General features: G+C 38.9%; 1 protein-coding gene and 1 long non-coding RNA gene across 4 annotated transcripts in view; one reads left to right on the top strand and one right to left on the bottom strand.

Annotated features, from left to right (window-relative positions):
• The window catches only part of LOC135977639 (protein dispatched homolog 1-like), a 250,928-nt gene that overhangs the window by 81,126 nt on the left and 142,193 nt on the right, over positions 1 to 27,609 (top strand). The gene's annotated exons all lie outside the window — the stretch shown is intronic.
• LOC135977642 (uncharacterized) overlaps positions 11,269 to 27,609 on the bottom strand; it is a 29,903-nt gene continuing 13,562 nt past the window's right edge. Inside the window, exons 2-3 of one of the 2 annotated variants that reach the window (XR_010595078.1) lie at positions 19,686 to 19,808; positions 11,269 to 17,649 (exon numbers count right to left, since the gene is read on the bottom strand). This is a non-coding gene — a long non-coding RNA (uncharacterized LOC135977642). Of the gene's footprint in view, positions 17,650 to 19,566; positions 19,809 to 27,609 lie in introns of those variants that run through there. The other variant, XR_010595077.1, reaches the window with a different exon arrangement.

Here is a 27,609-nt window from a genome sequence, read left to right as displayed (position 1 = left end):
TGCATAATAGCAGCACAAACCGTACGGTTAGACTAGGAATATCTAGCACAATCAACATGCTTTCCAAAACTTCAGTTTTAAAAAATTAAAGTATGACAAAATCCCGGACGTAAGTTATTTTCCACTGAGCCAATTGAGGAACTCACCCTTCTTAGTAGCAGCAATCCTGAAGACAATTAGAATGTGCACTGTGGTGGAAGCATTAGCTTAAACAGTGAAGAAAGGTATTAAAGACAAAGTTTTTCTTACAGATGATTTTGTTCTGTACACACACCGTAAATAGGTCATAGTTACGTACACTGGAGCAGCGATTGAGAGGGGGTGGCTGAAAGCCAATGAGAGTCTAAGGTGCCAGCAACAGCTAATCTGCCTCTCTTTTTAACTATAATTTTGTTTTAAGATTTGAAAGAAGGCATGAGAAGATTATTTGGATAATTTTAAAAAACAAAACAAAAAGGTCTTCAAATACCACACCTAGCCAGGATAGGAATTTGTTTCACAAGTTACCTTTGTAGATTATTGTGTGTGTGTGTGTAAGTGTGTAAGAAGGGTGAGAATAAAATACTGTTAAAAATAATTCCCTCATACTTTTAAAAATAAGATAAATCAGGTCATTAAAACCATGTTAGCATTGATTAAATGCAACATTAAAATTTAGGATTAATAGTCTGACAGGTGTTAAGTGCGAGTAGTAACTTACTGGTCTGAGGCCATGTCTCCACTACCACTCATGTCGGTTTAATTATGTCGACAGGCATGGGAGGCCGGTGAAATGGCCGTTGGGGGAGGCTAGCCCCCAGCCCCTCTCCTTCTGCTCGAGGCCCTGTCCCTCTCCTTCCTCTTCTACCCTGTTCCCCCGCAGGAGCCCAGAGCACCCAACGGCAGCCCCCAGTCTCAGCCCTGGATGGCGTGGCCACAGCACCCCCAGCGCCGGGTGGCGCGGTCCAAGCCTCTCTGAGTCCCAGCAGCAGGCAGACCAGCCCACCCCAGCCCCAGCCAGCCTGGGCCACAGAAGAGCACTGGGATCTGCAGGAGGGCGTTTGGGGGTGGAGCGTGGGCGGGGTTATGCCAGGCTGTTTGGGGAGGCACAGCCTCCCCGAGCCTATGATACCCCCTGCCCATGTTGATGGGAGAGCTGTTTCCCGCTGGCACAGAGTGACTTACAGATCTTACAGCGGTGCAGCTGCATGATACAGCTGTGCCGCTCTAAGGTCTCTAGTGTAGACATAGCCTTAGACTTTGCGGGAAGACATAACACACAGCTAAAGAATGAAAGAGAAGCAAGAAAGTTTAACTCGTTTTCTTCTCCTATACCGCCACTGAGCATTTAGAGTGCTAAGAATGTTCAGCCAGCTGAGCTATTCAATTGGTTGAACAACTAATATCAAGCAGAAAGTGCCTTTGCACAATGGAATGCTGCCCATGGCAACCCCTGGTGCTGTGTCTCAGCTGTTATCCTTCCCAATCCTCAACTTCTAAAACTAAAGGAAAATGTAACCTCTGATAATGCATCCAATGCTATTTGTTATAGATCATATGCAGAGCCAGATTCTTTGTGAAGTTAACTCTAAATAGTAACTAGTCAGAATATGACAACCAACACATTTGCTAAACAGGAGTATTTTCTCAAAGGTCCAATTCCTCAAATTCTTTCTGAATATTCCCTCCCCTGCTCCGAACAAATCAAGCCTTTTAAAAAACTTTTCACCAAGCACAGAAGAGTAAATTCAAGTGGCTGCTAAAGCTTGTCTCAGTGTGAAAAGACATTAGTTATATGAAACACTGCTGTGTTTAAACAGCCTGGTTTTCTCCCGAGCTGCATGGTAGCTTCAAAAAGAGGCTGCTAAAGGGGACATAGCTCAACATCCAGAAAAAGAAAGCTCTTATTGAGTTGTCTGGCCGCATTTTAGGAATTTTTGTCTGCTTATATTTGCTCATTCATGGATAGGATTGATATGCTGCAGGATGACATTAATAATTAGTTCTGAACAGGAAATTACAGTGCATCAGTATCATTGCATGAGGAAATTGTACCTTTGATTGGCTTACAGGAGTTCTAAAGTATTTACTAGTGCTATCAATAATACAACAAGGTGTGCAAGAATACCAGATGCCCATACACTTCAGCAGGATGAGAGCGGTTGGTTTTTGGTCTTAAAGTGCAACACATTTGTAGCATATACCAATGACTGTAACAACACTTCTTGGAGAACTGTGATTTTGTGTGGTACGTTTTGTAGCAGTTAAGTACCACAACATCTATAATCATACTGGATAACCAGTTCATGTAGAATCTTTGTCAGAATCATGGTCATTTTAAATCAAGTCTGAAAAGATGAAGAAATAAGTCTTTATGTGCTAAGAACAGGAGTACTTGTGGCACCTTAGAGACTAACAAATTTATTAGAGCATAAGCTTTCGTGGACTACAGCCCACTTCTTCGGATGCATATAGAATGGAACATACTATATGCATCCGAAGAAGTGGGCTGTAGTCCACGAAAGCTTATGCTCTAATAAATTTGTTAGTACTATATGCATCCGAAGAAGTACTACTGTTCTTTTTGCGGATACAGACTAACACGGCTGCTACTCTCAAACCTGTCTTTATGTGATGTCACTAATAACTATTCCAGATGAATGGCTATGAAAATACATTCAAAGTGGTTTGGAAGTTGGTCTCTATAGGAAATATTACATAATGGCTGCTCTATATTATTGAGGAAGTATCACATTGTTTAAAAGCATGTAAATCCCATGGATTCAGTACAGAACTGGAATTCAAGAGACCTAAGATAATTTCTTCTACTGATTCACTGTGCACCCTTGGGCAAGCCATTTGAGCTTTGTGACTCAGTTTCCCTATTTGTAGAAAAATTGGGATAATGTTTACTTGATTGTAAAGCAATTTGAAATATACAGATAAAAGCACCATGCAAGTGCTTAAATATTTACTAAAATTATAGTATTTTAATAAATCATATTTCAAAATGTTTTAAGAAGAAACTGTTAAATGTACATACATGACGCTTACTGGTCAATGGAGTGGCTACTGTATATACAGCAGTCCATACATGGTCTTGGAAATTAGGTCCTCTTATTAGTGTTAAGGGAACACCAGCTTTAGTTTTCACATTTATCCACTACTTCTACTACTGAGCAATGCCCTGGGAATCTTCAGCCTCCACTAAAAACACGCAAAGGGGCATCAGTTTAACATCTTCTGTGAAGACCAGATGAAATGGTATTCTAAATAGATGCTGTCTCTGCTTGAATGTTAGAAATCTCTTCATGTGGAAATTCAGAGACAATCTTCAGAAAGAGTTGTTTAGAAGCTGTTTGATTTGGGTCAGATCACATCACATTATAGACTGCCATCTTCCACAAGGTGGTATATAAGATTTGATGCAGCTCAGTATTTGTTCAAGCACCTCTCTTGGTGACCAGACTACTTGTGAACTATTTCAAGAGATGAGGATTCTGACAGATGAAGCTGATGTATTCTTTCCTTTAAGGCACCAGAAACTTTAGTTTTGTCAGTTTTCATGGAGTCTTCCAGCAATGCAGTTAAGCACCTGTTTATCTTGAAGCATATTACCCTCATTCAAGTAAATGGGACTGACTACCTCACAAGCCCAAGTGCTTTGCTGGATCAAAACTGGAGAGAGGTCAATGTAATATAAGGGTCATAAAGCAAAATAAGAGTTGGGTTTGTTTCTATTCATTAGGTTTGATGATATATCTTGTGCTTTTATATAAACTAAAAAGCACTTGTCAAGAGAGTACCAACAAGAAGTTTGAATTTTGTTTCAATTAGCTTATTATACAGAGTCTAATTGAAAACTTCACTGAACTATTCTGTTCTTTATTCAAAATTCATTAGGTTTTTAAAAGGTACAGGAAGTTACATAGCAAGTAGAAGGTAAGAATAACGTATTACAGTATCCTAATTCCATTGAGTCAGACTCTAGTGCATACACAGATTGATATTAAAAGGCAATGAGTCAAATTCTTTTCAAGATTTTGGTATCATACGGGCTTAAAAAGTGAAAAAATGAGAATTATGATTAAGACTAAAAATAAGATTCAGTAAAATCTTTCAGAATATTCAACAGTTAATGACTCATTTCACTGCTGCATATCACCAGAATTTAGTTTTATTCAGATTTACAAATGAAAGTTTTGAAGTGATGGATGGAAACTCTAGACAGATATTGAGGCTATGGCTACTGCAGGTCACATATACCCAGCTCTAGTTACTCTTAAAGACTGCTTGTAACTTGAGTCTTATCTGAATATTTAATACAGCACACACATAAATCCATCCACTTGTCTGGCTGGCTGAATGGCCAGCGTTTTGAAGGTTAATGTCCATCTAGAAACGACGCCAGTTGGATTACCACCAAAAGGAAGCTAGAATTGCCTTTAACTATTGTACACTTGACAACGGAAATTGCTGAGAGAAGGTACTTCAGTGATGCAATCAAGGCCAATAGTTTGGAGCATTGTCATATCTGGAAGCTACTACACAATATAAAGGCAATGTTATATAATGACAGTTTTATGAGTGATCCCTCTATGATTTGGAGAGTTAACACTGAACACTGCTTTACCCAGCAGACCTCTCTGCTGTCTAGGTTGCAAAGCCTTCAGGAAGTACCGAATACCTGAAGATGTTAAAACGTAGGATTTGGTGTTCCTTAACTTCCATGTTCTTTTAAAGCTTGGATTAAGTTCACCTGTTACTTTGGCTGCAATTGAAAGAATTTTCATTGCTTTAAAGTTTGTTAAAAAAACGCATAGGCTTAAAAAAAACATTAGTTAAAGAAATACCATCTGGACTAATAATGCTTGCAGCTGAGAATGACAGAAGTGCAAATTCAAATGTGAATGACGTAGTGGAAATTTGGTAGAAGCAGCTATATAGCACAGATAATTTATGGATCTTTAAAAGAAGTTAAGAACATAAGAACAGCCATATTGGGCCAGACCAATGGTCCATCTAGCCCAGTATCCTTTTTTCTGACAGTGGCTGGGGCCAGATTCTTCAGAGGGAATGAATAGAACAGGACAAGTATCAAGTGACCCATCCCCTATCACCTAGTCCCAGCTTCTGGCAGTCAGGATTTTAGGGACATCCAGAGCATGGGGTCACATCCCTATCTTGGCTAATAGCCACTGATGGACCTATCCTCCATGAATGTATTTAATTCTTTTTTGAACCAAACCCAGTCATACTTTTGGCCTTCATAACACTCCCTGGCAACAAGTTTCAAGGGTTGACTGCGTGAAGGAGTACCTTCCTTATGTTTGTTTTAAACCTACTGCCTATTAATTTCATTGGGTGACTTCTGGTTCTTCTGTTATGGGAAGGGGTAACTTCCTTATTCACTTATAGACTTCTATCAGATTCCCCTTTAGTCTCCTCTTTTCTAAAATGAGCAATCCCAGTCTTTTTAATCTCTCCTCATAGGGAAACTGTTCCATATCCCTAATAATTTTTGTTGCCCTTCTCTGTACCTGTTCCAATTCCAGTGTATATTTTTTGAGATGGGGCAACCAGAACTGCACGCGGTATTCAAGGTGTGGGCGTACCATGGATTTATATAGTGGCATTATGATATTTTCCATCATTTTATCTATCCCTTTCCTAATGGTTCCTAACATTCTGTTAGCTTTTTTGACTGCTGCGGCACATTGAGCAGATGTTTTCAGAGAACTATCCACAATGACGCCAAGAACTCTTTCTTGAGTGGTAACAGCTAATTTAGAACCCATCATTTTGGATGTATAGTTGGGATTATGTTTTCCAACGTTCATTACTTTGCACTTATCAACATTGAATTTCATAGTTTCATAGATTCTAGGACTGGAAGGGACCTCGAGAGGTCGAGTCCAGTCCCCTGCCCGCATGGCAGGACCAAATACCATCTAGACCATCCCTGATAGACATTTATCTAACCTACTCTTAAATATCTCAAGAGATGGAGATTCCACAACCTCCCTAGGCAATTTATTCCAGTGTTTAACCACCCTGACAGTTAGGAACTTTTTCCTAATGTCCAACCTAGACCTCCCTTGCTGCAGTTTAAACCCATTGCTTCTGGTCCTTAGAGGCTAAGGTGAACAAGTTTTCTCCCTCCTCCTTATGACACCCTTTTAAATACCTGAAAACTGCTATCATGTCCCCTCTCAGTCTTCTCTTTTCCAAACTAAACAAACCCAATTCTTTCAGCCTTCCTTCATAGGTCATGTTCTCAAGACCTTTAATCATTCTTGTTGCTCTTCTCTGGACCCTTTCCAATTTCTCCACATCTTTTTTAAAATGCGGTGCCCAGAACTGGACACAATACTCCAGCTGAGGCCTAACCAGAGCAGAGTAGAGCGGAAGAATAACTTCTCGTGTCTTGCTCACAACACACCTGTTAATACATCCCAGAATCACGTTTGCTTTTTTTGCAACAGCATCACACTGTTGACTCATATTTAGCTTGTGGTCCACTATAACCCCTAGATCCCTTTCTGCCGTACTCCTTCCTAGACAGTCTCTTCCCATTCTGTATGTGTGAAACTGATTTTTCCTTCCTAAGTGGAGCACTTTGCATTTGTCTTTGTTAAACTTCATCCTGTTTATCTCAGCCCATTTCTCCAATTTGTCCAGATCATTTTGAATTATGACCCTGTCCTCCAAAGCAGTTGCAATCCCTCCCAGTTTGGTATCATCCGCAAACTTAATAAGCGTACTTTCTATGCCAATATCTAAGTCGTTGATGAAGATATTGAACAGCGCCGGTCCCAAAACAGACCCCTGCGGTACCCCACTCGTTATGCCTTTCCAGCAGGATTGGGAACCATTAATAACAACTCTCTGAGTACGGTTATCCAGCCAGTTATGCACCCACCTTATAGTAGCCCCATCTAAATTGTATTTGCCTAGTTTATCGATAAGAATATCATGCGAGACCGTATCAAATGCCTTACTAAAGTCTAGGTATACCACATCCACAGCTTCACCCTTATCCACAAGGCTCGTTATCCTATCAAAGAAAGCTATCAGATTGGTTTGACATGATTTGTTCTTCACAAATCCATGCTGGCTGTTCCCTATCACCTTACCACCTTCCAAGTGTTTGCAGATGATTTCCTTAATTACTTGCTCCATTATCTTCCCTGGCACAGAAGTTAAACTAACTGGTCTGTAGTTTCCTGGGTTGTTTTTATTTCCCTTTTTATAGATGGGCACTATATTTGCCCTTTTCCAGTCTTCTGGAATCTCTCCTGTCTCCCATGATTTTCCAAAGATAATAGCTAGAGGCTCAGATACCTCCTCTATTAGCTCCTTGAGTATTCTAGGATGCATTTCATCAGGCCCTGGTGACTTGCAGGCATCTAACTTTTCTAAGTGATTTTTAACTTGTTCTTTTTGTATTTTATCTGCTAAACCTACCCCCTTCCCATTAGCATTCACTATGTTAGGCATTCCTTCAGACTTCTCGGTGAAGACCGAAACAAAGAAGTCATTAAGCATCTCCGCCATTTCCAAGTTTCCTGTTACTGTTTCTCCTTCTTCACTAAGCAGTGGACCTACCCTGTCTTTGGTCTTCCTCTTGCTTCTAATGTATTGATAAAAAGTCTTCTTGTTTCCCTTTATTCCCGTAGCTAGTTTGAGCTCATTTTGTGCCTTTGCCTTTCTAATCTTGCCCCTGCATTCCTGTGTTGTTTGCCTATATTCATCCTTTGTAATCTGTCCCAGTTTCCATTTTTTATATGACTCCTTTTTATTTTTTAGATCATGCAAGATCTCATGGTTAAGCCAAGGTGGTCTTTTGCCACATTTTCTATCTTTCCTAACCAGCGGAATAGCTTGCTTTTGGGCTCTTAATAGTGTCCCTTTGAAAAACTGCCAACTCTCCTCAGTTGTTTTTCCCCTCAGTCTTGATTCCCATGGGACCTTACCTATCAGCTCTCTGAGCTTACCAAAATCTGCCTTCCTGAAATCCATTGTCTCTATTTTGCTGTTCTCCCTTCTACCCTGCCTTAGAATTGCAAACTCTATGATTTCATGATCACTTTCACCCAGGCTGCCTTCTACTTTCAAATTCTCAACGAGTTCCTCCCTATTGGTTAAAATCAAGTCTAGAACAGCTTCCCCCCTAGTAGCTTTTTCAACCTTCTGAAATAAAAAGTTGTCTCCAATGCAGTCCAGGAATTTGTTGGATAGTCTGTGCCCCGCTGTGTTATTTTCCCAACATATATCCGGATAGTTGAAGTCCCCCATCACCACCAAATCTTGGGCTTTGGATGATTTTGTTAGTTGCTTAAAAAAAGCCTCATCCACCTCTTCCACCTGGTTAGGTGGCCTGTAGTAGACTCCTAGCATGACATCTCCCTTGTTTTTTACCCCTTTTAGCCTAACCCAGAGACTCTCAACACTTCCGTCTCCTATGTCCATCTCTACCTCAGTCCAAGTGTGTACATTTTTAATATATAAGGCAACACCTCCTCCCTTTTTCCCCTGTCTATCCTTCCTGAGCAAGCTGTACCCATCCACACCAACATTCCAATCATGTGTATTATCCCACCAAGTTTCAGTGATGCCAACAATGTCATAGTTGTATTTATTTATTAGCACTTCCAGTTCTTCCTGCTTATTGCCCATACTTCTCGCATTTGTATATAGGCATCTAAGATACTGGTTTGATCTTTCCTCCCAGTTTTGTCCTGACCCTCCTTTCTCTCTGACAATATAGCCCACACTCCCTCTCGTTTCCGACCCATCTCCCCGGTCTCCATGTTCCCCACTTACCTGTGGGCTTTGCTCACCTGTCCCCGTCGAACCTAGTTTAAAGCCCTCCTCATCTACCATTTTGTTGCCCAGTCACCCAGTTTTGAGAGATCCCTTTACAACTCTTCTCAGGCAGCTTTGGACTTCATTGTCTTGAGTGATTTTGTATCGTCTGCAAACTTTGCTACCTTTGTTACATCTTTTCCCAGATGATTTATGAATATATTGAACAGCACTAGTCCCAGGACAGATTCTTGGGGGACCCTGCTATTTACCTGGTACTGAAGTTAGGCTTACTGACCTGTAATTGCCAAGATTGCCTCTGGAGCCTTTTTAAAAAATTGGTGCTACGTTAGCTATCCTCCAGTCATGTGGTACAGAGACTGATTTACGTGATAGTTAGGAAACAGCTAATTAGTTTATTTAACCATTTAAGAAAATGTACATCTCAAATCTGTGTCTTGCACCAAAATATAACCCCCCAAACTGGTTTATAATAGTTTGCTCCTTTTAAATTTAGGACAGGATACAGCTCAAACTGCATTTTAAATTATCTAAAACATTCCAGATCAGGAGCTGCAGACAGCCTATTAAAACTGTTTGTATTTTTTTGTTTTTTTTAAGAGAACATGACAGTCCTGATAATAAGCATGATCCTTGATGAAAATATCTCCCCATGCCAAAAGTTTGTTTGAAACAATTTAATTCTAAGTGTTGCAAGAAGTGACACATTCTTAAACTGAGCAATATTTAACAATCTTAGCTTAGACTCCTTCCAGAAGAAACAGTATAATGGATTCAAGTCCCATAACACTACAGATTTTTTAGTACACAAGTGTGTACCTTGTTCTCAGTTCTATAAACTCAGATAAATCCTTCCAAGACTCCATTTACTATACCATTAATTCAATGCACAACCATTCTGATGAGGTCTTTCTCCCCTTTCACTTCACCAAAATTATTTTTGCCATTGTTTTCCCCCCCAAAGTTCACAAAAGTAACAGGTGGCGCCTAGTCTTTGATACTGGCTTTCATGGGAGAGCCTAATTCTCTATCAAGACAGTATTTGTTCAGAAGTCAAGAAACTTTTAAATGCTTTATGATTGTTGATCTCTGTTTTTGGCTCTCAGATGGACATTCTTAAAATTCTCTAGCATCTAATTTTTGTGTGTTCACAATATGTGGGAGTTGGTTTCTCTCAATTTCCTGATTCTTGCTTTTTATTTTGGTTGTAAACCGCTAGTTCGTCCTTGAAAAGCTTTCATTATTTAGTTAAGGAAAACTACCAGAAGATAACAAAAAGCAAAGGTCTGTCCTCTCAACATATAGAACACTTTTCATTTACTTAGTTTATGTCTACTTTAAAATTTATCATCTGTGTAAGAAGAGACATCTTTTCAGTTTTTATTCAGTAGCAATTGTTTATAAGAAATTCTCAGCAACTTTTAAAACACTAACTTTTAAACATGTTACAGTCTTTTTAACATGTTGGGTATACCAGTGTTAAATATTTATGAATGCTAACACTACAGTTTGATGGTACTGAACTTATATATTTCCTATTTGTCTGGGATTTTTGCATTTTTTCCACTGTACAGGAACTAAGTGGACCATAATCATAATAGCCTCACTTTTGAATATATTCATGCCCTTCTTTGCTGATAAATAGCTTTTCAGTAATCTAAATATCTGTGACATGAAGTAATGATTAGGGTATAATCATAATAAAGCATGTAGTTGTTGCTACCTACCCAAGCCATACGGAAGAAGAAGAAAGCATCAAATTTACAGAATAAAAAATTATTCTCCTTCTCTTGCCACATTCAGTATCTATATTAAGCTGTTTTTCCTCCATCCCCTTCAACAGCTTGATATGCTAACAAGCTGGCCTGTCTTAAACCTGGGACACTATGATTTCATTTCCTGCTTTGCAGGCTGGGTCAGGAATTGCAATTCATGTGACAGGGAGTTTCCAGATGTCACCAAGCCAGGATTGTAGATCATGCTGCAAATGGGCACCTAGTGAATTGATTTCACTCAGCTGGCACACGAAGTAACCCATCAACAGCTAGGATGTGAAGGAGTGGGGATTGGGGAAAAGAGCCAAGGGTGGGGAAGACAATAATTTTAAGACCTTCATAAATATCTTATTAACCAGAAGTTAACTTGTTTAGCACAAGCTATGAAAAACAGATTATGATGGGAACCGTCTGTGATGCTTTGACAAGCTCTTTTTTCTGAAGTATATATATATATATATATATATATATATACACACAAACACACATACATACACACACACATTTATATACATACAAAATTATCAAATTATCTTTATTTATATATATATATATATATATATATATATATATATATATGTATATGTATATGTATATGTATATGTATATGTATATGTATATGTATATGTATATGTATATGTATATGTATATGTATATGTATATGCTCATACAAAAACTACCTGAAGAGGATTTACCAGTTTATTGCAGTTTATTTTTAATACCATCACATTTGTGGTTTAACAAAAAACTAAATGCACAGAGAAGAAAACAAGGAATTATAATAGGTCACTGGAAGAATTACTGTTTTGAAAAAAGACATATAGCTAGAGACAAGCGTGATCACTACAAAATGTTTTATTTATATCTATTTATCTCAGTGTATTAGTAGAAATAGCTCAGCAAAATTTAAGAGCATGGAAAGCAGTAAAAATTCATTGCCTGCAACGGAAGTACTGTCCTTACACTTAATCTTATTTATAGTTTAGTGACTTTCTATTACCATATAAAGGGTCCTTAAGTTTTCATAATCACTAATACTCTTATTATCCAAAATAACCCTACTCCATGTACACTCAAAAATCAGAATCTCTCTCTTTTTTGGGTGTGTAAAAGGAGTTACTTGTAGTAAAAGATTCACAGGGATTTAGTAAATTGTATAATGGGGTTACCATATAAATATACCTGCAGAATGTCACCAAAAAGAACCCCCCTGCTATGGTACAATTACTGCTATAACAAACCACCACAATGCCAATTTGAAAGGTATGTTATGTAACAGATTAAAACCTGTATATTTTACAGATTCATTACACAGCAGTGTGTTGCACTAAAACTCTCTGTACCTAAAAAAATTCTGTTTATCTCTTGATTATACCATGCCCACTGATTTATAATTATGATATAAACTGGTAAATGTTATGCTGAAATTTTTTGTAGACATCCAAATTTCAAAATAAAATTATATTTGGAGATCCTTAAAAAATGCATTACTAATTATTTTCTCTTAAAATGAGAAAAATACTGTGTATTAAATATGCAACCAAAGTGATAAATATGCATGTCAATGCACATCAAGCAGAGATATTATAGCCACTATATCAGTTTACTTGCCAATAAAAATAAAATGCATGATCCATAAGTAGTTGCAGATACTTTACCAAAGTCACTGTATGTGCAAAAACAGATTTAAAACAAAAAACAAAACAAAAAACAAAAAAACCCCCATCTCACTTCAGCAATATTTTTCTTATTAAGCTAGACATCCTAATAATAATTTTTTGCAATACACTTCTCAGTGTACTTCATCCCTGCATTAAATTAAAAAACAGCAATTTAATCTCACATTAGTTAATTTAGACTCTGAAAAACAAGTGAGAAACTACATATAATAATGCTATAACAAAAGAACAAAACTACCTACTACAGTATCAATGGATATTTGTATTAGCACTGTTCTGTTCCAGGCGCTCAAATGTTTCTGGACAGCTGTAACCTTTTACAAGAAAGGAGTCTACTTATTACAGTCAGGGTAACATTTTAGTGCAAATAAACCGAACATACATCAAAGTCTTAAATCTACATTTGTAATCATTTCTGAAATATCAAATAGTTGAATCTCTAGCCTAAAATTTACTACAGAAAAAATGGTTGGATTTTAAATACATTTCCATGTAAAATACTTTCCATGCTTCCTAAACACAAATAAAACAGATTAGCAGTTATAGAAATAAATGCTACCTTGAGATTGATTAACAGTATCTCCAAGGTACGACAATCGTCTTTTATGAAATCGTCTTGAAGCAGAGTGTGATTTGTGAACTGCTCAAACAGCAGCAACACAACAGAAACAAACAAGCTGGTTGGAGCTGCCCTACAATACTGCAGAGACAAGCCTGAATGACAAGCATACGCAGATTGCCTTGAATTGGGCATGTTAGGGGCTGGAACTTTCAGTGTTTGCTTTCCTATAGACAGCTGAGTTTCTCTCCTACTTAACCCTTGGGGGCAAGATCTTAATGGTTACAGCTGGTATGGTGAGGGCTTGATCTCAACACAAGGTCAGGAAGCCAGGATATGAAGGTGACATGTAATTTCTAGCTTTTTCCTGCTTCTACGGGAGTATTCCACCAAATGCTGCTATTAGTTATAACTTTCTTTGATCTTTTTGATTTAGGTTAGTAGATTAAAGCCTGTTGGATGGTGTTGTTTGATGCTTAGACTTATTTTAAGTTTTAGAGATTAGCTTTCTAGCACATCGGTTTTATCACTTACGTTTATATGACCAGTTATTAAATCTGTGTATATTTCTATGTATTTTGCAGACCAAACTCTCTCTTACCTTTACATTCTAAGGGGGAAATATAAATGGATGCAAGTTGCTCCAAAAAAAAATATTTATTTATTTATTTTTGACAGGAGAATAATTTATGGAAAACAGGATACCAAAGATAGAACTCGTTACAATATGGCTCCTTTCAAATTCACTCTGGTCCTTTCTTATCTCCTGTATCACAACTCTCAAAAAGCCCAACAAATCTGACAAACCATGCAGAACAAGTGTGTTGTTCACAGATGACATAGGAAACTACTGTACCTCACCTTTTCTAAACAAGTAAAATCTAAAAACTCAAACATCTTAAAAATCAAAAAGTAAAATTCTCGCAGAAAAACTGTAGTCAACTAATAATTGAAAAATGTTGTCTCTAAAGTGAAAGCAATTGTGGGTGGGGCAGATAGAGATTCTCATGCATATAAGCCATATCAGTGCTTTGCCTTGTACTGCTTTTTAAATTTGTGAAACTTTTTTTGTTACAGGACTATAAAAAACAAGGATGATCAACCAGCTAAGTTATCAGACTTGGTACTACTATCGTTTTCAAAACTCCATAGGTCTTATTCATAACTATTTTAGCAAAACAGCAGCCAGAAGAGCTTTTGAAACCCCCGCGATGTAGCCTTGGCTCCCCATTAGGCTACAACGTAGCCAGCTAACAAGACTTCATCATCATTAGACCCAGTCTACACCTAAAAATTCGGTCAAACTAGCTACAATGCTCAGGGCTGTGAAAAATTTCACACCCTGCGTCATGTAGTTTGGTTGACCTAACCCCAACTATTGAAGCATCTAGGTCAATGTAAGAATTCTTTCGTCAACTTAGCTACCCCCTCCCTGAAAGGTGGGTTACCCCCACATCAACAGAAAAACACGCTTTGCCATTGTAGCGTAGACATACCCTCATCAGGCCTGCTTCCATTCCATCTTTGATACTTAGGCAAAGACTTCCCCCATCCAGCAGGCTGAACTGCCATCAGCCCTTAAAATTCCTTAACACATTTCTTCCTCAAAGTCTTTCAACAACAAAGATAGACACATTCTAATGATAGGTTATCAGACCACTTTGAGATCAGAACTTCTGATCATCTTTGTCACCTAGCATACAGTGTCTGAATTATGATCTGTCCAATGCAGACAAATCTCTTTTGGAGCATGAGCTGTGTCTTCTGTAATTTGGACCATGATGACAGTGCTCAATAACTTTGTTTATTTTTACTGTTTTGTTTATTTCTTCAAACTTCTTTAAAGCACCTTTCCCAACAGTTCTAGGCACTTTTATCAATTTTTAAAATATAAGAGAAGGCATACTATTTGCTAATGTAAAATAGTAAAGACAAATTGATATCTTCCCTCATCTATTATGAATGAATGAGCTGTTGTCTCAGCACTACCAGCGAAAGCAGCACTGCAGTGCCAATTTTTCATTTTAGGAACACAAACAGAAAATTATTTTATTCAGTAGTGTTTCTTTTGGGGGAACCCCCCAAAACACTTAAAATATTGCCAGAGTACAAAGACTGCACATATAGATTGAAACACTTGTTAGAAGCTACAGCATAACTGATAACCATACAAAATTATCTTTTTTAAAAAGATGACATAAAAACCACACATCCATTCCTGACGTATGACATTTCAAAATGTACACCCTTAAAATGTTTACGCCAAGGTGGATCTGAGTACTACTAACTCTGACTTGGAAGGGTCTTTTTTCCACTGAATCAATCTAGATTGCTTACGGGGCATGCCCAATACACCAATCTCTGCTTGTGTCTTGGAGCTTCCACATCTTCTTAAGAAAAGCATGGAGTGTGCTGGGCTCCTATCTCACAGGGACTGAAGAGGTGTGAAGATAGCATGCTCTTTCAGTGAGAGTAATCACCTTCACCCAAGCACTTGAGACACTGGATATGTTGGTCCAAAAATGAACTATCTGGGGGGCAAAATCCATTTTCTACTAAATGCTAGAAAACGTACATGCCGTCCAAAATCCCCAATATTAATAACTAATAAAAATCTAAGTTAAGTAAATTAACTTTCTAAAAACCAAGAGAGACCAGTTGCTTAGACACATTCCCCTCAGCATCCACCTGGCTATAGGAGTGCTGGTTTCCATGTTACACCCTTCAGGAGATTTTTGCTACGTTTGACTCTATGATTTCTTTCACAGGTAATGCCACTCCCCCCTGAGTATGATCTATTCTGTCATTCCCACATATTTTGTACCCTGGAATCACCATGTCCCATTGAGTATCATCATTTCACCAAGTTTCTGTGATGCCTATTATATCAATATTCTCATTCACAACCAGGCACTCAAGTTCACCCATCTTAGTATTTAGACTTCTAGCATTTGTGAATAAGCAATTATAAAGTTTGTCAATATTTAGTTGTCTGCCTTCATGTGATGTAATTGAAGAAGATTCTTTCATTTGACTGTTTCGCTTCATTTCCCATCTGTACTTTATCAGTTTCTATCCTCTCCTCTTTTCTAGAGTATTCCCTTTAATAAATCCTCCCTTAAGGGATGTCTTTGTCCCAACAGTGTGCTCCTCCACTCCTGCTTTCCCCCAGCCCTTAGTTTAAAAAGTGCTCTACAAACTTTTTAATTTTACATGCCAGCAACCTGATTCCATTTTGATTTAGGTGGAGCCAACCCTTCCTGTATAGGCACCTCCTTTCCCAAAAGGTTCCCCAGTTCCTGATCAACTTAAATCCCTCCTCTGAATACCTGTCTTATCCACACATTGAGACCCTGCAGTTGTTTGTGTGTCTAACTGGTCCTGCAGATGGAACTGGGAGCATTGCAGAAAACGCTACAATGGAGATCCTGGACTTTAATCTCTTACCTAGCAGATTAAATTTGGCCTCCAGCACCTCTTTCCTACCTTTCCCTATTATCGGTGCCTACATGTACCACAACCACTGGCTTCTCTCCAGCATTGCCCATATGTCTATATAGATGTCTCAAGAGGTCTGCACCCAACAGACAATTCACCGTGTGGCTCTCTCCATCATCACAAACCCAACTATCTAATATTTCTAATAATTTAATCCCCCATGATTATTAACTGTCTCTTCCTAATAACTGGGGTTCCTTCCCCTAGATGGGTATCCTCAGTGCAAGAGGATATCATGACATCTGGAAGGAGGGTCCCAACTATGCGATCATTCCCCTGCGCTACAGCTTCATGTTCTCCTTCCCCAACACTGTCATCCTCAACTGTGTCCCGGAAAGTTTCATCCGTCTACCTCTGTCTCCCTTAGTTCCTCCAGCTTAGCTACTCTGGTCTCCAGGGCCTGTACTCAGTCTCTGAGGTTCATGAGCTGATTGCACCAAATGTACATATTTGCCATGTGCCCACAGGCAGGTAATCGATCATAAATGCTGCATTCAATACAACAAACTGGATAGCCCCCAGTCTGCTGCTGGACTTCTGCCCGAGTTATTTTTACTCTTGCAGGAGTTTTTGTTTGTTCGTGCTAAGATTTGTTTGTTTGTTTGTTTTGGGGGGGCATCACTGGCCTAAGTTTAGAGTATGTTTGTTAGGTCTATCTGGCTCTCACACTCCTTCTCTAAACTCCCCTATTTCCTAGCTCCTCTGGGTGCTTAGAAGCTGGTTTTTTAAACCCCTGTTCTCCATGATTTAGCCCCGCCCCCAAGGATAGCAGACTAGAGCCTCATTAGGAAGCTTTCAGCCTAGCCTAGCAGGAATCTAGGCTCAGCACACAGCCCCCCAAAAGAGACCACACTATAAAATTCAATCAAGCAGGCACATGGCAAGAAAGCACATAACAAAAAACTAAGACAACAAACTCACTCCAAGGATCACATAGTTGCTCCTCTTTCACCTGGAGCACTCCTTCACAAAATTCCCATTTGCTGCTCCCGTTTGCTAGCTAACTGTCATGTATTGCTTCTAGCCCAACCAGGTAGTGCATGGGTGCAGACCCTGGACTTTCAAAAGACCTATTTTTGCCTCAACTGAGAGTACAAAGACATCTGCAACCAACTAAATTATTCCAAATACTCAAATATGGGCTTATTCCTTTCATGCAAAAGGTACCCCTGAAAAAAGGGAGGCAACTATAGAAGAGTCAAATTAATAATACAAATTAAAAATACCTCCAAAATATTGGATCTGTGCCCAAGCTGGCTCACTGAAGCAGTTTATCTGGTTTTCTGGCTTAGATAAGGAGTCACCATGGGAACTATAAAATGAAGAGGGACTAAAAGGGGGAAAATGAAATTTATAAAGCGACAATGAAATTCTCTTCAGCATAACAGACTGATTTGAATTTTTTTCATTTCTATAACAGCTCTGTCACTTTAACAATCTGACAGATCCATAGGAATTGTGTTACAGGAACCACAAGAACCCTCGCACAACCATTTTCCTATTATCAGTTGCTCCAAGCAGGGTTTGTTCAATTAACTAACAACACTGTGGGGAGGGGGAAGCAGATTTGAATGCAAGCCACAGTGGAAGTCTATATTTAAAAACATTTGGACAAAGAAAGCTACATAGACAGTAACAGGCATGCTTGAATTTGAAAACGAGGACTTCCTGCCCCTTTCAGGACCCTGCAAACACTGGAAGTTCAGCACTAAGACCTTGTCTACCTGGAAAAGTTTTAGCAGTTATATTGGTAAAACCACCACCCCAGACACTTCCTATTACAGTATGCGAGTGGCTTTTTTTTTTTTTTTTAATTTAGCTTAAGTCCCTACCCAAGCAACAAGAGCTAAACCGAAAAAAGCAACTATTACACATACAGGGGTTATACCAATACAACTATATCAGCTTAAATACACATCCTAACTTATACTGGTATGAATCTCACATGTAGACAAGCCCTAAATGTGACAGAACGGTAGCTCTTCAAATATTCTGTTGCAAGCTTTACATAGATTTTTGTATATATTGCCATAGTCAGCCAACTGAAAATATGCACTGCATTCTGCAGAAGTTTTTTTTTTTTCAAAGTAACAAGGGAAATATCCTGGAGCAAATTTTTTTTTTTTTATCACCACCATTTAAAGAAGCAGCAAAAACAAGTAAAGATAATTAGAAAAACGTGTGCCATCATGGTAAATGTTACAACTGTAGTGGTTTTTAGCTAGCAAAATCTTAACTACTGGTACTCATTCTCTGCAACTAAAAAGCCAAAGAAGGAAGTCTCAAATATGCTTAGTCGGTCTCAAGTGAAGGGCTCTGGTTTTCACTATGTTAGATATTAATTCATTTTTTCTGCATAAAAAGGTTTATTGGGGGACTTCTAATCTTTAAAGAGCTGGACAAAATTAATTCTCAGAGCACCCACCTGAGGCATTAGCCACATTCTATAGGCGAAGAGAGGCAGATAAATTAAAGGACTTGCCTAAGGCCACTCAGTAATTTAAGATCAGAGTTGAGATTAGATTTCAGGGGGTTCTGTCTCCCAGGCCTAGTCTCCCTCCACTGATCCATACTGTCTCTTATTTTTGCATCTTTCACTTTTAATTGTTAGTCCAAGATAAAAAGACCAGCATTTGCAAATTAAGAGATTGAGATATGAAATATAACAACTCCAAATAGAGCAATAAGTAAATCAGACTAGAACCTTGAAATTTGACAGATTGTACCCAACATAATTTGTTAAGAGATGTGATTTTTCAAAGGCAGCTCTGGGGGTAAACTTGCTCTGGGGGTCTACAGTGCAGCAGCAATGTGTACCTCACTGATTGATCCCAAGATATCATTTGTTTGTGGCAACAGTTTCAGTAAAAGGTTCTTGTCCTGTCCTCCTAGCTGGAGGAAAGATGCAGTAGTTCTCTTTGAGAAGGAGGGAGTAGGAATACCAGATATATAATAAAGATGTGACACTTATTCAGATACCCGAGGCCCAACATCATCACAAGAGGAGAAAATGCATGATGAGGACCTGAGATTAACAACCACCACTCTATCCTTTTTATTTACATTAGTTGCAATGAGCCGTATTCTGATTCTATGTACAGTGAAATAGAAGAAAAGGCCTTGTGCTCAAAGAGTGCATCATAATGTGCCCATTGAATTCAGATATAGCGAACCTTGATTTAGAGAGAAGTCGGCCAGTGAAAAAAGAAAATTGATTTCAAGACAAAAGAGTCACTGAAACTTGAGATGTCTATTAAATACCTGTTTTATTGCATAATGAATTCCAGCATACAATATTTAAACCAGATCAAGATTAAACCTTAAATTTTCTGAAGAATGGAACTTTCAGAATTCTGCATGACCTACCTTTAGATCAATGTCACAGCTCCGATCTCAGCTGAAATTGCTATTTCCCAACGTCGTAAAACACACCCTCTAAGATAGTTAAGAGTACAAAGCCAAGATCCTGTGCCAATTGCTTTTAGATACCTAAAAGGGAAAACAGTATACATTTAGTCATACAATTGTACACAAGAGGCCCTTGATTGTTACTTCTTATAGTACTAAAAAATTATATCTGAAGGTTTTTCCCCCTCCAAAGTATGCACAAAACCAGTCAGAATCTACAGGTATACAGTGACTCAAGTTGTGTGGGAAATGATTTTGCCATCCCGGGAAATTTTTTAATATTGCAAAAAGCTTTCCCTTTCCAAATTGGGACAAGATCAAAATCTTGAAAAATTTTAAACTGAAACTAAAAAAACCCCACAGTTCGTTCAAACATTATTTCATTTAAATACTTTTGGAATGTTTTGTTTGACTTTTATTATTATTTAAATTTCACTACAAATTAAATTTCAAAACAAAAGGTATTTCAAACGAAAAGATGGAACTTCTGCTTTGAAAGTGCCCAAAAAGGACAGAACACCAAACATTGAAAAACTTTTGACATGGAAATGTTTAGTTGAAGAATTCCCAACCAGCTCTACTTATGACAACTGTTCATCTGGTCATCTGCATCGTAGTAAACTGAGTGCTCAACAGCATGCAGTCTTCATATGCGACCAGTCGACTTTGGTACAAGGAACTTGTTAAATAAAGTTGCTAAAAATATTTGGCCCTGCCTGAATACTGTAATAGTACATTTCTGTTCTAAAACTCATACTAACTAAAGGACTGAGTTTAGGTTACATCACTAAACTGAACAGCATGGGTATCAGTTTCTAAATAATAACCGGCCTCCTGCGCAGGAGGAAGCATGTGCAGTCAGACTATAACATGGAAACATTATTAGTATTAATTAATAAATAACAATAATAAATAATAAGAGCTAAAATTACTTGATTTTAACTGACTGAAGACTTATGAATTAATAACCAATGCAGATTCAAATACATAAAGAAGGGCGAGGGGATGAGAAGTGGAAGAGTTAAAACTACAAAAAGGGAAAAAAATGATGCATAATTTTCCTATTGAGTGAAACGGTGCAAGCAATACTGGTACAGGTTAGTCTTTTCCCATGTGTGTTAATTAAACATGAAACCAAAGCTCTTTCCTCCCACCCCCAACTGGGACAAGCTCAAATAAGGCAACTTCAAAATAATTAATGCCCAGTACGAAACAGTTACCTTTAGTTTCACAATTGAGATTACATTGTAACACAACACAGTTTTCTTTTGCATAATTTTATTATTGATACAACACTCGTCATACGAGTCCACAATAATAAAAGAAAGAAAATTTGTCACAGAAGTATGAAATAAAGGAAGACCTACACACAGTCAGTCTTGGTACTAAGTCTAGCTGGGGACCTTAGCAAAGCCACATAACCTTCTTGGTGACATAGTTCAGTCTTAAAAGAACTAGTCAACGTTAGTACCATTATCAGTTAATATAGTGAACTACTGAAGCAGCTGTTCACATAACCCTGCTTACAAAAAAAGAAAGAACAACACTGCAAGACAGAGTGGACAGGCAGGAACTTTGTTGGCCAAGCTTATATACTGCTAAACATCACTGGACTCCCAGAGCAGAGAGATGTCTTAGGGCTTTCAACACTTAAAATGCTACAGCAGCACAGCTGCACCACTACAGTTGCAATGCTTCAGTTGTAAACACCGCTTACACTGACAAGAGGGTTCTCCCATTGGTGTAGGTAATGCACGTCCCTGAGAGGCAGTAGCTAGGTCAACGGAAGAATTCTTCCATTTACTCAGCTCTGTCTACATGAGGATTTAGGTCATCTTAATGCCACTCAGAGGTATGGATTTTTCATGTCCCTGACCAACATAGTTAAACTGACCTAATTTTCTAGTGTAGACCAGGCATTAGTCTTGTCATCCCATCATCATAGCTTTAGCCTGGGCTTCTTACAGCACAAGAAGTCAAAGTCACAACTGCACCAGGAAGCTCTAGACAAACAATATATCCAGACCATCTCTCTTTAGGGCTAGTGGGGAAGAAGATCAAGATAATTCCAAAAAGAAACCCTGAGATCATAAGCTCACAGATGCTATGTTACTTGTACATACTTGAATGATAGCCAAATACCAGCCCCACTGTTGAATTTTTCTGAAACTCAACCTATTATCTTTGTTGTTAAGTGTGTTGATCGGAAAAGTCAATATAAAAAGCATTGTGGTAATTTCTGCAAGGTAACTGTTTTTTAAAAGATAAAATGATACGGCTGAGAAAATACCAACAACTTTCTTTTCATTTTACTGACCATACACACACGCCCCCACTATAAGCAAAAGAACCCTTTAAAACAGCTGCTTAATTTCATGGTCAAGATATTTGGTTTGTAGAACTTGAAGGTATTCAAGGCAAAGATAAAACACAGTCACATCATCCCCTTATGGAAAGACCATGGAAAAGTCTATGTTTGGATGTATGTTGGCTGGACAAATGAACGTACTTAATCATTATTCAACACCACCACTCACAAAGCAAGTACCGGTAATTGTTTCCTCAAATTGTTTCCACAGTCTCTATCGCTTTTAACAGAAAACAAAATTACCAAGGTACCAAATTTAACCTTAAACTGACAATGTCCACTACTAACAGTAAATTAATGCAAAAAGCTATGTTAATGCAACAGTTAAGTATCTACATCAGAAAATGTCTAGCTAAAGTTGTATGTTCATCATAGCATCTTGTAATTTTTTCTTCATTCTTGCATGCTTACATTACTTTTGTTGTCATAATTGACCATTCTATCTTTGTTGACTTAGGTCCACATGGAGCTCCTTGTAGGATCAGGGTCTCAGACTTTTTATATGATCAGGAACATCTCTAAACTAGGTATTTTAATAACTTTATCAGACTACCACAGAAACACACAATGAGCTGTACTAAAAATGTTAGTAAGTATAAAAATAAAAAAGTAATAAAATTAATAAAATAAAACATTTATGATTTTTGTTTTACCATGTTACTTATGTAAAATGGTCATGGTGTATACGTCATGTACCCTAGTTTCAAAGGGTCTTAATAAAATTAAAATATTATATTCTCCTAGTGTTTGATGCATTGACTTTATTGCTGACAGTTTCTATAATAAGTGAGAACGTGTTTATAGGGTTAGAATAAAATCTGTTCTGAATGGCAGAAATTCTCCTGGTACTTTTTCACAATGGTTTAGCATACTGTGTCTAAGAGAGAGTTATTTTAGTCCACATGCAAAGTTATCTGTAATTTTTCAAGTAAATCATACCAGTAGCAGCCTTAACTGAATTGCCTTACTTCTATTTGTCTCAAAACCTTAAAAAAAAATAAAAAAAAATTGGTCCCTGAGTGCTCCTATTATAAGTACCTACATGCCAAGTAGGTCCAGCGGTTAGGGTTCTAGCCTAGGACTTTGGGAAACCTGGGTTCAAGTCCCTGCTCTGCACAGATTTCCTGTGGGAGTTTAACTAAGGGCTAGCCTACACTAGAAGTGCCGTAGCTCATCTCGTGAAGATGTTCTATGCCGACAGCATAATAAATCCACCTGCGAGAGAGGTGGTAGCAGCTCGACCACCGACATAGCCCTGTCCGTACCAGTGCTTAGGTTGATGTAATTTATGTTGGTCAGAGGGGTGGCTTATTCACACCCCTGAGCAACGCAAGTTATACCGAAATTAAGTGATAGCGTAGACCTAGCCTTAATCTCTATGCCATGGTTCCCCATCTGTAAAACAGGGATAATACTTCTGTACCTCACAGGTGTCTCAAAGATAAATACACTGAAGATTGTGAGGTTCTCAAATATTATCATAATGAAAGCCATATAAGTATCTTAGATTAAAAAATCTATTAGATACATTTTTAAATTTGAGACATAAAATCTATCCAAAAGTTTATTTCAAGTCTAGAAACTTCTTCACTCTCTGAAACCGGAGGTGTCCGAGAACCCACCATACCTATTACAGTTGACAGTAATTTATGGCTGTGAAAGTAATAAAAGACTTGAAGGGGGATTTTTAAAATCACATCTTCAATTTCAGCCTTGCCCTTCAGCACAGTTGTAATTTGAGATATACTATGCCCCTAACATTCCAGGTGAATTGAAGTTTTATGTGAACAGTTCCCATGCTTAATCTGCTTTGTCTAGTCTCACTGTTGATATTCCATCCCCTAACTAGAAATTTAATCAGGTACAAACATTTAACTATCAAACGATTTAAAGATACAGACAAATGCAGACTTTCCACATTTTCCAGTCCAGAAAAAAAATATTTTATGGCAAAAATAAATTAAAGTTTTTGATACAGTAAAGAGATGCAACGTTAAATGTGACATTACCATGGAATCCCTAGAGAAGTTTTTAAGGGTGAAAAGGATCTTTTAATTATGTTGGTGTCATGAGATTCTATGTACGTTGGATTTATAGCTTGAGTACACACAATTCTAAATGCAAAGAGGTTCAAATAGCTCCATGTCCATCTTTCTGAAAGTATTGTTTTTTAAAGTCCACTTATTGTTGGGACAAGTATGAGTAATAGGAAGATGATGGTACTGCGGGTACAGTTAGATGCCCTTGATCTTAGACAAGACACTTACCAACATTCTATTCAAACTCATCTGAGTGGTGAGCTTCCTACTTTGGGAATAGGGAGTGACAGGCATAGCACTAGCTGTGGCACCAGATACTTTAGAAATTAGCCCCATACTACAGTCAATAAGAGTGCATCCGTCTACTCTTGAGGTGCCAATGGCATAGAGGACTATTATGAAGTCCACATTAGAAGTGTGTTTGCAACCTCCTTGCCAATCTTAGATCAAGAATAAAAGCACTGGAAGTCTATATTGATTCTTGACAATCCAGGAGCAGCAATGACCTTGATTTCATAAATGTTATTTATGGCTAAAGATAAGAAAGCTCTCTTTGCTTGAATGCATGCTTAGCTAGGAATATAAATATTTTCTGACACAAGCGAGTAAAACTCATTCCATTAGGGCCAAAACTTCCTTCCCTACCATTTCACCTGCACATGGTGACCACTGACAAAAGTTATGAGAATAGAGGCAAGATGCATCCAGGTACTAACAATTTCAGCAAAGATTAACGAGTGTTCTGATTAATTGGTGCTCTACAATATTCAAGTCACACTTGAGTATTGCATATGCTGATTCTGTGCAAGACATAATTATGATCAAATCTGTTTTCTCTATTGTGTTGAATTAGTCTGATTTTATGGAAAACAATTGCCATCAATATTCTTTAGAGCAGCAGATCACGAGTAAACAGCTCTTATTTGGGCATGAAAGACAGAGAAAGACACACAGCTATACCTGGGTATCTGCGAGTGTATTAGAAACATTTCACTTTCTATATGTGCCTATGTTTTCTAACCACACAAGATTATAAAATATATGACGTGCGGCAAGACCTGTGCCCAGAGAGTAAACGTAGTAGAGCGGAGGGCTGATTTACTTCCATTTTCAGTCTCAGGATGAACATGCCAGTCTACCATTGCATTTGGCATTTTTAAGTTTAGATTAGTCACTTTTCCAGCAGACAGTAACCTAGTGGATCAGACACTCAATAGCTCTGCTAGCCTGGGCACATTGTGCCCATGATGGGCTCCTTCCGTCCTTCCATTCCCCTCATGGGCACAGTGTGCTCAGGCTACCACTGCTCTCCATTCTGTTCCCCCCTCCCCCCGGTGGACAATCTGTGTGGCTCCTCCATTTCCCCCTTCCCATCTCTCTTACCCCCCACCCCCATGTCAGGGTCACTGTGTATCTCCCATTTTCATCTCATTTCACCCACCTCTGGTTCCATGCCATTCCTGGGGACCCTGCTTTTCTCTATCCATCTCCACTTCCCACCCCCTTCATCTGCACCTCCCCCAACTCCAGCTCCCCACTGCTACATCTGTCTACCCATCCACCCCTGGGCTGCCTGCTTTCTTCATCATCATCATCATCATCACCATTCCCCCTGCTCCCACTCCTTTGCAGGTTCCAGCTCTGTTCCCTTTGAGATCCTGCTTCCACTGACAACACTTTCCCCCTCCGGATCCCTGCTCATATTACTCTCCCTCCCAGTAAGGCTTTCCTATTTCCGTTAGAGTCTAGGCTACGGACAATATCTCCACACAGGAAGTTAAGCTGCTGCCTCTGGTATGTGTAGGCAGCAGCAGGGGGCAGCAGAAAGATTCCTCTGCTTGCAGCACAAGGCTGCCTTGGCCCCCCAATTTTCCTGTCAATCAGGCTTTTCTGTGTTCCGATTTGCACGAAAAATCAATAAGGTTGTGCCCATTGATGCCTAGAAATTTCCCTGACATTTCTGAATTGGTCAGACGCAGCATGACAGGCAAACAGGAGTCAGTGAGTTGAGCGTTAGACCACGCTTCACCTGGCTAGTAATTAAATTTCACTTGCCCAGATCAGATTTCTGTAGTCTAGGGATGTGTGGAAAAAAGGATTTTTCCTAGCTTGACCCTATCTCGTGGCTAATAGAAACTTACTCTTCTCAGATGGAATGTTTATCATTACCAGCTACATTTCTGATGACCATCACCATAGTTTTGGATACTTAGTCATTCATTTTACCTACACAAGATCAAAACAGACATCTCACTGGCCAAGCTTGCAAAGGCCTAATATTCAATTCAATGGCATTTCAGTGTTTGTCTGCCTGTAACACCATACCTTTTGAATGCCGCAGCCAATCAGTTCCCAAATTTCAGGCAACGTTACAGGCATCAATGAGCAGAACCCTATTGATTTGGGGGAAAATGGGAGACACATGGAGTCCTTGACATCAGAGTACTACAGCCAGGGGCTCAAGCACCTCTGCAGTTGTCTACAGAATAAACAACTGGTTGATGACCCCTATGGCTTCCAGAATAACAATATTCCTATATCATCTCGCTCTGCCTAGCCTCCCAAAGTGGACACCCTGAATGATTTCTCCCCCGGACAGAAAATATAATAATGGGTTGGAGGAGTGCACACAGCCTCTGGTATGGTGGAGAATAGGGAACCCTGCTATGGGGAGGGGAGGGGGACAGGATAATGGGGAGCATACAAACTATGGGAGGAGGGAAGCATGAAGGAAAAAGGGGAGAATATGGATGCACAAAGAGCCCCTGCCATGTAGGGGGAGAATGGGAAACCCTGGAATGGATGAGGGGGGCATGGGGGACACTCAGAACCCTGATGGAGGGGAGATTGGGGGAACCTGGTATAGGGGATACGGAGAACATCCCCTGCCATGGGGAGAAAGCGGCGGCATAGGGGTGCTAGTATGGGGGAGAGTTGTGGACCTCTGTATGGGAGGAAAGGGTAATGGGGGGACACAGAGTCACAGACAGAGGTGAGATTGAGGGTAGTTGCAGGGAGTCCCTAGAAAAAGGGGGTGGGGGAATGAGAGATTGGCTCACAGGGAGTTTGTGGGGTAGTACGGAAGAATACAAAGAGCCCATCCTATGTGTAATAAGATCAGTCTACCCAACCCATGAAGCATGCAAACCTGCGACCCTAAGAGCACTCCAGTGCCAATTGGTACACTGTTGTCATGATATATACAAAAAAGCTCGCATGTAATAAATCACTGCTGGAAAACTAATAATTCACTGATCATTAATATTCTTGCATGATGTATGAACAGTAAACTCACAAAGGGCGTTACAGAGATGTGCTGCAAATAGGTTATTAAAACGTATTTACCAAGCCGTGCCTACCCCTGTTCCAAACAAAGGACTGTGTCTCTGATGTGAATTAAGCAAGATGTGACCAAAGAGAAAGAAAAGCGCATTTACATGCAAGATAAATAAAGTCATCAAGAGAGCAAGTGGGG

Source organism: Chrysemys picta, unplaced genomic scaffold, assembly GCF_011386835.1.
Source record: "Chrysemys picta bellii isolate R12L10 unplaced genomic scaffold, ASM1138683v2 scaf5, whole genome shotgun sequence".
NCBI lineage: Eukaryota > Metazoa > Chordata > Testudines > Emydidae > Chrysemys > Chrysemys picta.
This window is presented reverse-complemented; position numbering and strand designations above follow the sequence as displayed.